This window comes from Crocuta crocuta, unplaced genomic scaffold (genome assembly GCF_008692635.1).
Source record: "Crocuta crocuta isolate KB4526 unplaced genomic scaffold, BGI_CrCroc_1.0 scaffold397, whole genome shotgun sequence".
Lineage (NCBI taxonomy): Eukaryota > Metazoa > Chordata > Mammalia > Carnivora > Hyaenidae > Crocuta > Crocuta crocuta.
The window spans coordinates 142375-159573 of NW_027527387.1; the positions used below are offsets into that span (position 1 = coordinate 142375).

The 17199-nt window shown below is 38.3% G+C and overlaps 1 long non-coding RNA gene across 1 annotated transcript in view; it reads left to right on the forward strand.

Moving 5' to 3' along the window:
* Positions 1–17199, forward strand: part of LOC144221715 (uncharacterized) — a 102910-nt gene that overhangs the window by 38850 nt on the left and 46861 nt on the right. Inside the window, exon 2 of the long non-coding RNA XR_013332158.1 lies at positions 768–888. This is a non-coding gene — a long non-coding RNA (uncharacterized LOC144221715). The remainder of the gene's footprint in view (positions 1–767; positions 889–17199) is intronic.

Sequence of the window (17199 nt, forward strand, 5' to 3'; positions counted from 1 at the left end):
CACACCAAAAGAGAGCCACTCATGCTTTTTCTGCAACAATATTTTAAAAAAAAGTAGTTAAATTAGGCTGTTACTCCCATTTGGCAAATTATAACAACCATGATTTGCAAATATTGTGTTCTATGATATTGGTATTTGACAGTTTTGGTTAAAAAATTAAGCTGTGATGGTTTAAATATGTCTGACACATGGACTCTGCTTGCATCTTCAGTTTTCTTTTTTTTCTCTCAGCCTATGTATTATTTCAGTGCTTTAATCAAACATCTTCCTGTGCTTTTGCCATGTTGTTAAGACAGAGAGTGTCAGTATCAGTAAGTTTACCTGTGCTGTGAGTTTCATGAAACATCTGGTTTCTAGGTCAAGCTTTTATAATCTATTTCCTCTGTCTTGATGCACCTAGTATCTGTCTTTGCATCTTTTCTAAGTTGTATACATATTTTAGAGGATACTGTACATTCCTATTTAACCTTTGCTTCTTCAGTCTATTCTTTAAAAATAATTTTTTTATCGTTTATTTATTTTTTGAGAGAGAGAGACAGAACATGAGTGGGGGAGGGGCAGAGGAATTCTGAAGCAGACATCTGACTTTTAGCTGTCAGCCCAGAGCCAGACTTGGGTCTCAAACTCATGAACCTCAAGATCATGACCTGAGCCAAAGTTGGTGGCTTAACTGACTGAATCACCCAAGCACCCCCAGGCTATTCTTCTTTATATACTCTTTCCTTGAAACCCAATTTTTATAAATGAATAATTCTTATTTCCTTCAGGATCACCTGAAGATACTTTTCCCTGCCTCCTTCAATCTTCACTTGAAAATATAATATTATTCAAGACAAAAAAGTTTTTGACAAATACTTCCACTACTAAGACCCCAAGATTTTATAACAGGTAAGTATTTGAAGACTTTAAAGTTAGGTGAGATGTTTACCCTTCTATCCTGATTCCTTATCTGCAAATCTCTATCTTTCTTATTTCTCTTATTTTCTTTTTTTATAAAATATGTTTATTACTCTTAAATATAGCTCACTGGCTTATGCTTGAGCATAAAAAAGTTATCCTGTCTATTTTCTTCTGTAACAGTATCATATTAAAAACTTTTCTGTAACATAGTTCTACATTTCATTTTCAGAAAATATTAGCAAGATTGCATTTCCAGTATAAAAGATAAAGCTTGTTAATTGAGAAATCAAATTAACTTTAAAAAATGAAATGGCTTTTATTTAAATGAACTGTAGCTCCTAGAAAACTCATTTGAAAACAGACAACCATCCGATATTATATAAATGGATAGCTCGAAGATAAAATGATTTTAAACAGAAAACTTATGGTTTTATACATGACTTGGCTAAGTATATTTTTAAAAATAAGTGGATAAATATAAGACTGGTTAAATGCTTCTTCTATAATATATTTCTAAAAAGTAAAGTGATTACTTCATCATGTAATAATAAGTATATTTTGATGCCATAATTAATTGGTTGATGATAATGCTCAGAAACATATCTGAAATAGGAAGCAGTTTTTAAAAAATCCTTAAAAAAGGATTTCCTCAAAACTGAAAAGATTTCAAAATGTGGCACTAACCTATTTGTTGCTAACATTCAAAAATACATATCAGTAAAACACTGAAATCTAACAATTCTTCTAGATCAGAATATTATAAAATCCATTTATGCTTTAATTTGCCTTGGAACTAGATTATTGATTACATGATATATAAGATGAATTTCAAACCAGAAATCTTGGCTCAGGATTTTGAATACAAATGAAGAATCAACCATTATGGAATAAGTTATTTCCCAAAAGATATAAGCCTAACTCTTGATTCTTCTGAGTTTGAATCAGATCCATACTAAAACTTTTAATTTGCTGGAGTACGCTGCTATCTACTTAATGTTTCCCAAATGCTCTTAAAATTTATTCCCCGCCCCCCCTTCACCCTCTTTTCTTCCTTCCCTGAATTCATTGATGGACACATTAATTCATGTATCGATTTCTTGTTGATTGCCTCTAAATGCCAAGAACTGTGCTAGATATTGGGAATAGAAAATTGAACATTTCTGCTTCTAACTATTACAGAGTAATTGGCACTAGATTAGTTTTCATGCTGTAGAAATCATATAACTGCACAAAGTATATGAGGCCATTGCTTTCAGTAATTGGATAATGAACAGCATAAGACTGTGATTCCTGAAAAGAAAACTCAGGAGATAATATCCCATAATCACCCTGGCTCTCTTTCTGGCAACAATTAATCAACTGTGGCACAGTGAGATAAAGTCCAAGCAGAGCCTGGAAGTCCTGCTTGGAAGAAATTTGATTTGGGGAAGATATAGTCACTGCAATGTGTGGGGTAGGAATTGGGTAGGGAGCCATGTTGGAGAAGCATAGAAGTTTATGCGTGAGGTGAGACTACACAGAGAATATTTACAATGAGGGAGAGATTTAAACAAAGATTCTAAATGTTGAGCAACTTGGGGAGACATTATAGTTCTTGCCCAGAATGTTAATACCCCAGGCACCCTGATGAGGCACCAGAAAGGTCATGCCTTAAGAGTAAGACCTATCCTTTCAGAGGAAATCTATTCTAGATCCATCCTAATAAAGCCAAAACCCACCAACTTCAAAATCTGTATCTAGTGAAATCATCTTTCAAATGTGAAAGAGAAATAAAAATAAAGACTTTCTTGGACAAATGAAAATTGAGGGAATTTGTTGCTCGTGGATTTGGTTTGCAAATGCAAAAGAAGTTCCTCAGAAAGAAGGAAAATAACATAGGACACAAAATTAGATCTACATAAGGAAAAGAAGAATGCTAGAGAAGGAATAAGTGAAAGTAAAATAAAATCTTTGCTTCTTCTTCTTGACTGATCTAACAGGTAACAGTTTATTCAGAATAATATTAGCAAGAGTCTATTTGATAATTATGGCATATGAGTATGCAAAGTGAATGACTGTAACATAACGGACAGTAGGGATTAGGAATACTCTGTTATAAAGTACCCACACCATGAAGCAGTGTACTATTATTTGAAAGTGGACTTGGATTAGTTAAAAATGTATGTTGTAAACTCTAGGGTAACCACTGAAAAATTTTTAAGAAGTATTATCGATCGGCTAAAAGAGAAAAGGGAACCATGTGACATGCTCAGTTAAAAGCAGAAACCATAGAAGGTAGAAAAGAAAGAAGACAGGAGGACCGGGCACCTGGGTGGCTCAGTCGGTTAAGCGTCCGACTTCGGCTCAGGTCATGATCTCACGGTTGGTGGTGGATTCGAGCCCCGCGTCCGGCTCTGTGCTGACAGCCAGCTCAGAGCGTGGAGCCTGCTTTGGATTCTGTGTCTCCCTCTCTCTCTGACCCTTCCCTGCTCGCGCTCTCTTTCTCTCTCTCAGAAATAAATAAAACATTTAAATAAAACATTTTTTAAAAATTTTAAAAAAGACGGGGAAGAAGAGAAAGGTAGAGGAGGAAGAAAAGAAAGAGCAAGAACAACAGTAGCAGCAATAAGTGCGACAAATAGAAAACAGTTATGAAACTCATCAGTATTGATCTGTCAATAATCCTTTTGAAGGTGAATGGTCTAAACATATCAGTTAAAAAACAGAAACTGTCATAGTGGGTGGGAAAACAAGACCGACTATATATTGTCTACAAGAAACCACTTTAAATAAAAAGATAATTTAAAGTAAAACATTGGAGAAAGATATACCACACCTAACACCCATCAAAAGAAAGCTGGAGTATCTGTATTAATCTCAGACAAAATGGACTTCAGAGGGGCACCTGGGTGGCTCGGTTAAGCGTCCGACTTCGGCTCAGGTCATGATCTCGCGGTTAGTGGGTTCGAGCCCCACGTTGGGCTCTGTGCTGACAGCACAGCTCAGAGCCTGGAGCCTGATTCGGATTCTGTGTCTCCCTCTCTCTCTGACCCTTCCCAGCTCATGCTGCCTCTCTCTCTCTCGGAAATAAAAAACAAAAACAAAACGGACTTCAGAGTAAGGGCAATGATTAGGAATAAAGAGCATCATTACAAAATGATCAAAGGGGGTCAGTTCTTCAGGAACACTTAACAATCCTTACTGTCTACTTGCCTGATAACAGAAGATCAAAATATGAGGCAAAAATTGATAGAACTGCAAGGAGAAATAGATAAATCTGTTATAGTTGGAGACATCAACACTCTTCTATCAGTAGTTGACAGTTCCAGCAGGCAGAAAATCGGTAAAAATGTAGTTAAACCAAACAGTACCATCAATCAATATATCCAGTGGACATATATAGAATGCTTCATTCAACAACACACATTCTTCTCAAGCTCACATGGAACATTCACCCAGATGGACGACATTCTGGTAAGCCAGTTAAAACATACTTCAACAAATTTGAAAGATGTATGCTCTTAGACTGTAATGAAATTAAACTAGAAATCAATTTCAGAAAGAGCTGGAAAATCACCAAAATACTTGGAGATGAAACAACAGATTTCTAAACATGGCTTAAAGAAGACTCAAGAGAAATTTTAAAAATACCTTGAAATAAATGAAAATACAACTTATCAAAATTTGTGGATGCCATGAAAGCAGTGTTTAGAAGGCATTTTATGGTGCTGAATGACTAGTACACAAGAAAAATCTGTAAATAATAATCTAAGCTCCCACTTAAAGAAAACTAGAGAAAGAAAAGTTATATAAACCTAAAGCACCCAGAAGAAATAATAAGCATTGCAGCATAAATCAATTAAATTGAAAACAGAAAACTAATAGAGAATATCAATAAAACCTAAGTTGGTTCTTAGAAGAGATCAATAAAACTGATAAAACTCTATCCAGCTAACAAAGAAAAAAAGAAAACACAAATTACTAACATCAGAAATGAAAGAGGCTACCACTCTTATCCCATGGACCTTAAAAGGTTGTGTTTCTCTGGTGGAAACTTGAATGACACAGGTCCATAGATGTACATTCATACATGTATGTCAAATACAAGGTGTGGAAAAATACCCTTCAAAATCAATAAAATGTCTGCCTTTGTGAAGGGACCTGGGATAGACTTTGAACTTGGAAGTGGGTTTGACTCTTATCAAGACTTTTTTTTTTTTAACCAAGAGAAAATATTCATATATTTCTTATGCACTTAAACACTTTTCTTCAAAGAAAAGACCAGCTGAAAGTCTGGATAACCATACAGTCATTATCACATGAAGCAAAGTAAGTGTTAACACAAAAGTGCACAAAACAAAGGTGAAAAGCTTTCTATCATTTCTGATCACATTAGACACTTTTGATAAGTGATTGTGATATTCGAGCAAGATACTAGGGAAAAAAACAAAGAGACAGAATGGTGTCTACCCTTCTGTGAGGGAGACATCATCATCAATACCATATCTTGTGCACCTACTCTTATCCCTAAAAGTCAATATTTATTGAGTACTAACCAAATGCCAAGCACTGTTCTACCCATTTTGCTGTGTTTTTCATGTATTTTCCAGTCAACTTCCAATATAATCACATGCACATAGGGATTGTTTTTATTATCCCTATTTTAAAGATAAAAAACTAAACACAGACCGATTAGTTACCCTGCTTAAGGGTGTCCAGCTAGAAGCTGAAATTCAAACCACGCAGTCTGATCACATAGCTTGGCTTCTTAACCACTATGTCTTGCTACCAACACTGCTTTGTGGTCTCATTAAATCCTCACCAAAACCTGGCTAAGTATTATCTGCTATTATTTGCAAGTAGAGAGACTGAAACCTAAGAGGTCATGAAGTTGGTGTAGGTCACACTTATATTAGATGGCAGAACCTTGGTTTTAATCCAGCTCTTTCTCCAGTATTCTTCTATGTGAGGCTGTAGGAATAAATAACTATAATAAAAGGTCGTAGAGGCTTGGATAACAAACACCTGCTGGCTGGGCCTCTTGGCTACTCTCTCTCTCTCCTGTACCTTAGTTCCCCTGTCTCTTTCCCCTTGTTACTCCTTTTCTTATTTCTCTGAATGAATTTTCTCCTCAAACTTTGTCTTTTTTTTTTTTTTAAAGCTTATTTATTTATTTGAGAGAGATAGAGACAATGAGACCAAGGAAGGGGCAGGAAAGAGAGAGAATCCCAAGCAGGCTCAACGCTGCCAGCGCAGAGTCCAATGTGGGAAGTGAACTCAGGAAACTATGAGATCATGACCTGAGCCAAAACCAAGAGTCTGATGCTTAACTGACTGAGCCACCCATTGGCTCCCCTCCTCAAATTCTTAATGGATACTTTTTCTGTCAGTCTTTCTCCCTCTCCTCTCTCTCTGCCTGCCTCTCTTACACCACCCCTTCTGAATACTTAACACCAAACTCCCAAGTTAAAAAAGAAAACTCTTTAGTTCTCAGTTGAGAGAGGGGAAGGAGAGGAAGTGCTTATGCTCTTGTTTAAATTCAGGTCTTTGACTATTAATCAATGATTGCCTGTAAAGTTAACAGTGTTTTCTTTCTGCTCACATCTCACTGTTAATGTGGTTGCAATGGTTTTACATATGCATCTGAGTATCCTTCTACATGATGTAAATAAGTGTTGATGGAATATTCCTTTTATTGGTAAAAAGTTGCCAGCTGGTGTCTGAGTGCTTATACTGCCTATGGCTCTTGAATCACATGCTGAAACTTCATAATGAAACCCGAAAATCACAGAAGCATAAACACAGCTGCTTATGCCTATAAAGTAAGGGAAAGCATAATCAGTGGAATCTAGTGTTTAGTCAATTATATTAACAGCAGACAAATAGAAATCATATGTATTTGACAGGAGGCCATTTTAAGAAACTGTATATTTGTATGTTGCAAGCATAATGAGACATCTTAAATGTCATCCATTATTCATGAATTTGAATACGATACAAAGGGCTTTCCCCTAAAAAGAGAGTATTAAAATTCTGTTTAAAATGTGAGGGTTTTGATTTTAATAGATCATTTTATTTTTTTTAGTTTATTTTGAGAGAGAAAGAGAGCATGTGGGAGGGGCAGAGAGAGAGAGAGAGAGAGAGAGAATCTCAAGTGGGCTCCACACTGATAGAACTGAGCCCAGTGCAGGGCTCTGTCCTATGACCCTGGGGTCACCACCTGAGCCAAAATCAAGAGCTGGATACTTAAGCCACTGAGCCACCCAGGCACTCCACTCATTTTATTTCTTAAATTTGTTCAGAAGTGTTTCTTTTGTAAGTGATTACAACCAACAAGATCTAGTATCTCTTAAATATGCCAAAGATACTGTTTCAAAAAACCTGTATATTTGGGGATTTCTAAGAGTGTAAGAAGTACTGTCTCTATCAGAACTTGAACTGGGTGGAGAAAGGCCATAGAGAATAGTCAGACCCAGCAGAGTGTGGCAGCTGATCCAGAAAGTTACCTTGATGGACAACAGAAGGTAATCAGTGAAGAAAGGGGAAACTTGTAGATGTAAAGGTTGGGGATCAAGCCAGAAATCTCAAAAGACCCACTGCTGGTTCACTGGTGGAGTTTCAGCCCTTGAGATCAAAACACACAAAAAAACACCGTTGATAAAATTGAAGAGAAACCGGGAAAGAGTGCTGTGCCAGGACAAGAATGCGTGGCCTCAGCTACTGGATTTGGGATGCAAGGCATGGGCCTGACACAATGACCATTTCCAGGATGTCCAGATGTAATGTAGTGTAGCCATTTATTTCTTAAATTCTACTGATTAAGGGCTGTTTTGAGAGCCTGAAATGGGGCTGAGTCTTCAAGTTCCAGGAACTCTGTCCTCATTATAAGTTCTGTGTAGAATGGGGGAATTCAGGTTGCAAATGATATTTTACTAATCTGGTGTTACTGCAGTGATGATAAATCAGTAAAGGTCCAGTGAAAACAACTAGTAGTCACAAATNCAGAATGGGGGAATTCAGGTCGCAAATATTTTACTAATCTGGTGTTACTGCAGTGATGATAAATCAGTAAAGGTCCAGTGAAAACAACTAGTAGTCACAAATTTCACAAAGCATTTCTAAATTTCAATTATTTGGGAACCAGATGTCCTTAAGGTATCTGTTAATAAGTAATAGATAATAAATGGATAAGGTGCATGGCTGTAATTAGCAGAGATCCCTAAACAATAATAAATAAATTAGTTGCATCAGAATCACTTGGTATTTTAAGAACTAGCTTCCGAGGCCCATGGGCAATTTATGAAATCAGGATCTGAGAGAAAAGCCTAGGAATCTGATTTTCTGCAAACTCCCTTTTAGAGCCCTGTCTAATTCATTCCACAGAGAGCATTTCAAGTGCTACAGAGAATATAAGAGTTTTTAGCCTTTGTTCTTTCAAATAGTTTAAGCACTCCACTTCCAATAGTATCCTGTAAATACATAGGTAAATACAGTTCCTTATTATACCATGTTGTGTAGCTTTAGCTCAGTGCTTCCCAGAATCATCATGAATGCCAATTTCATAGGTCTAAAATTAGTGAACTTTTAATTCCAGAAAACCATCCACCTAAAATCCTCCTTTTCTCTGCAGTTGTACCATACCTCCATGTGGCATATCTTCCCATGGAGACAGCGTGCTTGGAACAATCCCAGTCTGTATCTCTGTTTTGTGTACTTTATTTCCTTACTATCTTTCCTGTCATGCTGAAAAGAGTTTTGTCTGGTGTAGTAGACATGTGAGAAGACTTGATCCAGGTCACCAGTCAGATTATTGTCCCCGGGATATAGATGAAGACACAGAGGTGCAGAAGGCTTTGCCACCTGAGTAGGCTTCTTGTTCCCAGACCTCTGAGAAGGTCTCTCTACCCATCTAACAGAGATGGTTTTCAAGTCTGTACATGGTCCCTAGCAGTTATTCCAGACTCATGGAGAGGATTCAAGACCAGAGTCCTGGTTTTGCCTCCAGTACTGGCCTGCTTGTGACCATGCCTAAATAGTATCTCTTTTCTGTGCTCTAGTTTCTTGTATGAGCCAGGATTTGGATCCTAACTGCACTTCATTTATATGTAACTTTGGGCAAATTATTTAGCATCTAGTGCCTCAGTCTCCTCTATAAAGCAGAGGTAGTAAAAGGAGCCATCTCAAAGGGTTATTGCAGTTTATTCAGATAGTGTCTGTTAAATACTTAATATAGTGCCTGGCACCAAGATTCCTATAGCTAAGTGTTAGCTATTGTATGTAGGATGAAGTCAGATAATAGATGTGAAAAACACTTTGAAATGGTTCAAAGTCCAGATGTACACAAGAGGGTAAGTGAGAAAGACAATAGTATTAGTTAGCTAATGCTGTGTAACAAATTAGCAGCTTAAAAACTGACAAACCAGAAATTAATTATATCATCTCACAGTTTCTGAAACTAAGTTGTTTTGGCTTAGGATCTCAAGTATCAGAAGCTCAGCTAACCTGGGGAGACAGCTGAGCTGTTAGGTGTTGGTGTAGCCAGTTAAAGCTAGAGGCCAAAATGGAAGAAATAGTGAAGCCTTTAGTCACTTAGGGCCACAGTATAAGAGGTTAAAACCAGAGAAGGTGAAGACTGTACCTGATTCCATTTTGTTCCATGGAACAGTGTGCCTATTCAGGGTAAGAAGCAGTGGAAATGAGGGCTAGGAGTGGAGGATACAGGGTACTTGGCCTCAGAGAGGGGGAAGTGTCTTCAAGGTCATCCCTGAATAAAGAGGCATCCACAAAGTCACCTTGGCTGAAGGATGCTTGAGCTAGAACTACAAATATACATAGGTGCCTGCCTGGCCACAGGGACTTGAGTCCTTGATTGAAGCTGCCTTCAGAGATATTAGTGCATCAGCTGTGCAACAAGTCTCAAAGGGAGAGGGCAGTGTTTCCTCATGAAGCCTGCTGGGTAGAGACTTTGTAACTGCCTATGGTCAGGCCTGAAAAATCACACAGCAGTTTTGGGTCAGGAGCTGAATTCCTCAACCAGCACAAATCACATCTGTGCAGGGGTAGTTCCAGCCTTCATGCAAAAGGCAGACTCAGAAGCAGGGCATCTGATGCAAGGACTTATGGCCCAGTTAGATAAGACTGGAGGGGAAGTGCAGGGAGGGCCAAATAAATCAGTCCAAACAGACATACATAGGAAGTCAGGCAAACAAAGCTAACAAGTATCAGAGGGCCAAGAATAATTCCACTAAGGCAGAACCCAGGACTTAAGAGTTGCTCAGTGTGTTGTGCTGGGACCACCTGTGTGGTCACCTGAGAAAATTACTAACTACTCCAGACCTGACCCTCAGTTTCTCACTAGTTTTAAAATAGAATAAGGACCTTTAAAGAACACTTTTAGCAAGTCCCCCTGTGATGTTAGTGCATACAGGAATTTGAGTACCACTAGATAAAAAGGTCAGCAATGTGGAGGAGAGGCATGGCAATGACAGGGCCAGGACATAGGCACTGATTAAGTACCATGGTTGGTTTTGTTCACCTCTTTTCCAGATGGGAATATTCTGTCTTTGGTTAGATCTAGCCTGGAAACACACACACACACACACACACACACACACACACACACACACACAGAAAGGTCATTGGGAATGGTTAGTAACTAAGAACAGGTATGGCTCTTAATAGAGGTCCTTAGTAATTACACCATGCCAAGCACCAAGACTGATCCTCTTTCTGGCTTGGATTTTCCACCACAGGTGGAAAATGAAAACTTTGATTGATCTATGAACCAGCAGGGTTGCTTCTCACACATGATCTGCATCCCTTGTGGCAGGTTGATGAGAACTATTTAGCTCAACTTGCTTTTTCTGGTTCAGCCTCTTAGGAATATTTCAGATTACACTGAACTCACAGCAGTGAAATCAAAAGTTATGTTTTGCTGTGAGAAAGCCAGCTGGACCTCCGTGGTCCTCTGAGTTAGAGTTCATTGATTCAGTGGTGTAGTGATTGTGGTCACTGGTCATGATGCAGTGAATGAGTAGTTAATGAAGTATGCAAATCCTAATGACCAGTACCTAACTGAGCAAGAGGGGAGAATCGTAGAACTGTAAAAGTCATAATTTTCATCCTTGGTAACATGGTAGAGTACCATCAGCATTTGGTATTTGTATCCACCATCCCCACTGACCACAATCAGCGGTCCAGAAAATAATGCAAAGAGTATTCACAAAAATCTAAATGTCCTTAGGATCTTAAAAAGCCCAATGGCATAGCCTTAAGAAATATGGATGGGACTTGTACTCATCTACTGATGGTTTTCTGACCTGATTATATATTATACAGAGGTCTGCTTTAGTGGAGAGAAAGGTTTCATACCAAAGAAAGAGTAGGGGACCCATGTTTAGCATTATTATGAGTCAATCTTCTGAAAAGTCATTTTGCTGAAATACACATAGGGCCCAACAAATATACTTTTAAAACTGGCTGAGTCTGCAAGAAAGTAAAAAAAATTCCCAAGAGCCAAAGCAAAACAAAACAGTGAGTTGAAATCAGGGCAGCCAGCAAGTGGACATAGAAGCCTGACTCCCCTAGAACAAAGGCTGATATATAACTGAGTGTTGGGATTTATAATTGCTAAGGAAATGAAAGGGTAAGACTATGTCCATGAAGAACAAGGACATGAAACTGGAGATGCATATGCACAGTCATAACCCGTTGAAAGGCTGTGACCTCAACAGAATAATGTGTAAGGAAGAAAAATCCAGTAGGCAGTAAACAGAAGCTGAGAGGAAAAACAACAGTATCATCCCTTCTGAGAATTTTTAACCTTATCCATTTGTGATTTGGGCATTTGAATTACACTGTGCATTGAATTTAGACTACCCACAAGCAGGAAAATCCCAAACTGAACAATAAGGTAATCCTGGATTGGAAGTGCTCCCTCTTGCCTGGCATCAGCAAATACTGATCCTGGGGAAAGCATCTCCTGCTCAAGGCCTTCAGGATTCCAGTATATTTGATTAAAACAAATAAAAATTCTCAATGTAAAGTTACCAGACATAAGAAAACAAGCTCTAATGAGAGAGAGTCAGAAAACACAACAAACCATAGGTCTAGATCATAAGGAATTCAGAAAATGGAATTATTCAGTATTGGCTATAAAATAAGCTATTTAAAGAAATGAAAGATAAATGCAAAAATGAAATATTAGCAAACAGAATCCAATATCACATTAAAAAAACTAACACACCATGACCACATGAGATTTATTCTAGAAATATAGAGTTGGTTTAATATTAAGAAATTTAGTAATATCCTATACCATATTAATTGTTGGGGATGCATGTACACCTTTTAAATAGTTTTCTTGAGATAAAATTAACATACAATAAATAATACATATTTTAAGTGGACAATTTGGTAAGTTTTGATACATGTACACTCAAGAAACCAGCACCAAGGTCAAAATAATGAAAATATCCATCACCTCCAACAGCTTCCTTGTACTACTTTGTTATCCTTTCTTTCTTTTCCTTCCGTGGGCCCTCCACAACTTCATGTGACCACTGTCTGTATCATAAATTAGTTTGCATTTTCTAGAATTTTATGTAAGTGCGATTGTACAGTATATGCTCTTATTTTGTTTGGCTTCTACTCAGCATAATTACATTGAGATTCATCAGTGTTAGTGCATGTATCAATAATTCATTCCTTTTTATTGCTGAGTGTTCCATTGGTTGGATCACTTGAGAAAATTAGTGGTAGGTTCTTTCCAGTTGAGTGGGCTCTAGTAATTTTGCAGCTAAAGAGCAATGGAAGAGAGGAAAAGACCTCTACTTGCTTCTTGAGATTTGGCTCAACAGCTATAGGTCTATGTGGATTCGGAAGCATCAATAATCCTTAAGTCTGGATCATCCCATGGGATCCCATCCTACTGGAAGTGGGACTGTGAATCTAACTTGTTTTAGTTTGTGACTGCAGTGAGACAGAAAACCTGGCCAGTGTACTGTGCTCTGGGTGTTTGCACTGGTATTCATGATGGGAAATTGAACCACACTGGGGGGCTTTTCATCTTGATTTGTTCAGAAAAATTTGGTCAATTCACTCTGGCCAAGGTTTGGTCCCTCTTTATCATGGGAGCCCAGAAAGAAACTAACTCAGCTCTTTACTGAAGATATTACATGGAGAGAGGTAAGGGGATAAAAACCACTTTGAAAGTGGAAGCAATAATTCATAACTACCCAGCAGCATGCTTATCAGTCCTTGGATTTCTTATGTAAAATGCTCAGGTAGGGGAAGAAGATCCAGGTAAGGAAGCAAGAGAAGAGCTCAGGAAGACTCCTAACTCATCAAAGATACAGAAACTTGTGGGTCCACAGCAATTTCCTCAACTATCTTTCATGCTAGGGTGCAGCGAGCAACAGACAGACCTGCCACATGGTCTGAAGAAGAGTCCAGGGAGTCAAGGGAGAGGATACAGCAGTTTGGAGATACATTCCAGCGGTCAGCCTGGCCTGATAGTCCAGGAAGCATTGCAGGGGGCCAGGACAAACACTGGCTGAGGGTCAGGAGGACAAACTTAGAGTGAGCACGGGGAATAATCAGAAGGGTGGGAAAGGAGACTGAGAAGTAGCATGTGACCATGTTAGGAAAGGTAAGAATGAGTGATAATGGAAAAAGTAAGCCATATTCAGACTTGGAAGATCTATTAGCCAAGGTCATTAGCCACCTCTGGTCTTGCAACATTACTCCCTTCTAACCCATACCAGAATCCATTCTCAAGCAGGCTGTCACAGAAGCAAACAGAAAGAGATGGTGGAGAAATGTTGTGACTGAAGAGAAACTTAACTTTCTTACGGGCATCGTCAGCATGCCTGCAAAGGCAGTTAGGTGCTTACGGAAGTTTTTTGAATAGTGGCTCTCCTAGTCCCTTAAAAATCATTTGATCTATATACAGCATTTCTGCTTAGTAACCAACATAACCTATTCCAGAATAATAATAATTGTAATTCCAACAGAGCTGTAATCCTCACCCTGAGAATAAACATGAACTATGTCTAAGTAGTCATAGCAGCAGTAGCAGCCAACACCAATTTAGCTTGCAATGTGTCAGAGGCCATTCTGAATGCTTTCTAAACATTAATTTATTTAATTCCGATGGCAGTCTTAGGAGGTAAGCATCACTATTATGATTTTATAGAATAACCTGTTGACATTTCACTGGGCTAACAATGCATTCATCAGACTAACTTAGTATTTTCCTAAAGATCATATAATGAATATGTTAATAGTATTTGGGAACACTTAAAATCTGTTCCACTAATGTTGTAAAATCAGTTATGATAATCATCACATTCATTCAATGAACTTTATTATCTAGAGATTTTTCGGTGGTCATGTACTGACAGGAGGATCTTAAACAGAATGTACCTGTAATCTCTTTCTTTTTTTGATGCTTTTTTTAAAAATTTATTTATTTCTAGGAGAGAGAGAGAGAGAGAGAGAGAGACAACACGAGCAGGGCAGGGTCAGAGAGAGAGGGAGTCACAGACTGAAACAGGCTCCAGGCTCTGAGCTGGCAGTCAGCACAGAGCCGGACGCGGGGCTCGAACCCACGAACCGCGAGATCATGACCTAAACGAAAGTTGGACGCCTAATCGACTAAGCCACCCAGGCGCCCTTGTAATCTCTTTCTTTGAAAAGAAATCCTTTCTCTTGACGATGAAAGAAATGCTTAATTGTGGATATAGCAGAAGTTTCTCTGGATTTTTTTTTTAACTCTCAGTGACTTCTGGTTTCTCCATTTTGGTGATGATTTATATTGGTTACCTAGGGCAGTTTACATTCTAACCAGTGTACTGCCCTAGAAAATGACATGGAGACATGGATAGAATAAACAACTTGCATTTTAAGATTAATTGTTATAGAAGATAAGTAATGCTAAAAATGAAACTAGTTCTAAACTGATTCTAACCTGTTTGAGTTTTAGAAGTTTTACATCTTTACCAATGGTCATTCTATGTAAAGATGTAATTTTATTAAACAATTTTTAAGGAGAAGCTCATTAGATGAGTAGTATATCAAAGATGCTGATGACACTCATGTCATGTAAAAAGAATAACACAAAATGTCTAAAGGCAGTGTTTTCCCTGCCCCACAGTAAATTTGTTTAACTAATATATCAAGTGTATGTAGGAGATTGGTAAACCTCTCTCCGCTCTGGGTGCATTAGGAAGAGGGAGAAATAGGACAGAGGACTTCTTCCAGAACAATTGGAAGAAAGAAGGACTTTGTCGTGCAGACAGGTAGAGAAAAGAGCTCAGTTTTAAAGGACATCGAAATGCCTTTCTAGCTAAAGGCTTTCATCCTACTGGCCTGACTTGGGACTTGATTGTTGGAAGGGTTAAAGCATAAAATCTCTATCTTCCATGACAATTTAGCTATGCAATCATTTTGCATTTTAGACTGTAACTTTTTTTCTAGTTTCTTCCCATCCATTTCTCCTGAAAAAAAAGGAGTAGAGAGAGAGAGGAATAATAACATAGGACAAAGGGCTTAGTATTTCTGTAGAACAGGCCCAAGCTAAATGCTCATGGGAGACGCTGTGACCTTAAACACCTTGAGGACCCCTTCAGAGCATGGACTACATTGGGTCTTACTCGTCTCCACATGATGAGAATGATCCCTAAATGCAAGTACATAGTGTTGCAGAGAGCTGTTAGCAAGTCAGCTGGACACCAATCCCTGATCTTGCCTTTTCCACTCTTAAGCTTTCCCCAGTGGGGCTTGGTATTATGGCTGCTGAAAGCATCTATATTCTGCTGACTCCCACATTTTAAATTCCAACCCAAACCTCTCTTCTGAGCTACAAATCCATATAATTAATCTGCCTATTCAGCATCTCCACTTGAATGTCTCCCAAGGCACTGGGACACAGCAATGAACAAAATAGGCAAAAAACCTGTCCTCATGAAATTCACATTCTAGCTCATAGTCAGTATGTCCCAAACTAAATCTACCTAGCCATTCCATTGCTTTAGCTAAAACCACAACTTTTTATTTATTTTTTATTTTTTTAATGTTTATTTTTGAGAGAGAGAGAGAGGCAGGAAGGGAGGGAGGGAGGGAGGGTACACAAGTGAGGGAGGGGCAGAGAAGGAGAAACAGAATTTGAATAAGGCTCCAGGCTCTTAGCTGTCAGCACAGAGCTCAGTGTGGTGTTCAAACCTACGAACCATGAGACCATGACCTGAGCCAAAGTCGGATGCTTAACTGACTGAACTACCCAGGCACCCCTGGCTAAAACGACATCTTACTAGCTTTACCTCTAAGGTATTTTTCTTCTTTGGAACCAACACATTTATCCAAGAAATCCATCCTTTCTCTCTTGAGCATCTGTAAAATGCTCTTAACTGGTCTCCCTTCATCTACTTTTATTTTCCTCCATTCTAAGCTAGAATGGTTACTTTATTTCATTTTCTAAGAGTGATCCTATTAAAGTGCACATCTCGTCAGGACAATCCCCTGCTGAAAAATTTTTGAATCCCCTGCAAATTGAATGAAACTTAGAGCCCACAAGACCCAGCATGATCTGGCTCTTATTCTCCTCCCCAGATTTTCCCTTTTGGCTCTGAGTTCCAGGCCCAGTGACTTTCAGTACATTCTTAACTATGCTAAAGCTTTTTTTACTTCAGTGATATCCTTCATCTTGTTTGATTCTGCTAAATCCAAATCATTTTCAGATCTTAGGATGAATGTCATTCTTTCTGGTCTACAATTTCAGTCACACCACCATGAGTCCCTTTATGTATACATTCCTAGTATATTTTTCCTCATGCTTGCTAACATTGTAATTAATTATCTGTGTGATGATCTGCTCACTGTCTATCTCCACCACTAGACTGTAGGTTCCATTAGGGCAGGAGAGGTATCCATTTTCCACACCACAGACTTTGCAGAGAGATCATAGTGGAAATAGTAACCACATAGTATGCGTTATATTTGTTGAAGATAAGGAAAAGCTACAACTCATTTTATTAAGCCACTATTATAACACATTAATGAGAAATAAGAATTCACCATGAAGGGTGTAATTATGGAAAAGGAAGGAGTCCTAGTGGGCTAATTAGAAACAATAATGTAAGTAAAAATTTTGTTCAGATGACAAAAGTGAATTAATACGAATGTTACAGGGGAAAATTAATGTTGATAATGAATGAGAGTAATAGGAACAAAGAAAAAGAGTGTAGGAGCTCTCATCTGGGAAGACCAATGGTGGAAATGTCATTAAGACATGTAAGTGATCTTAATGGATCCGGCAGACCT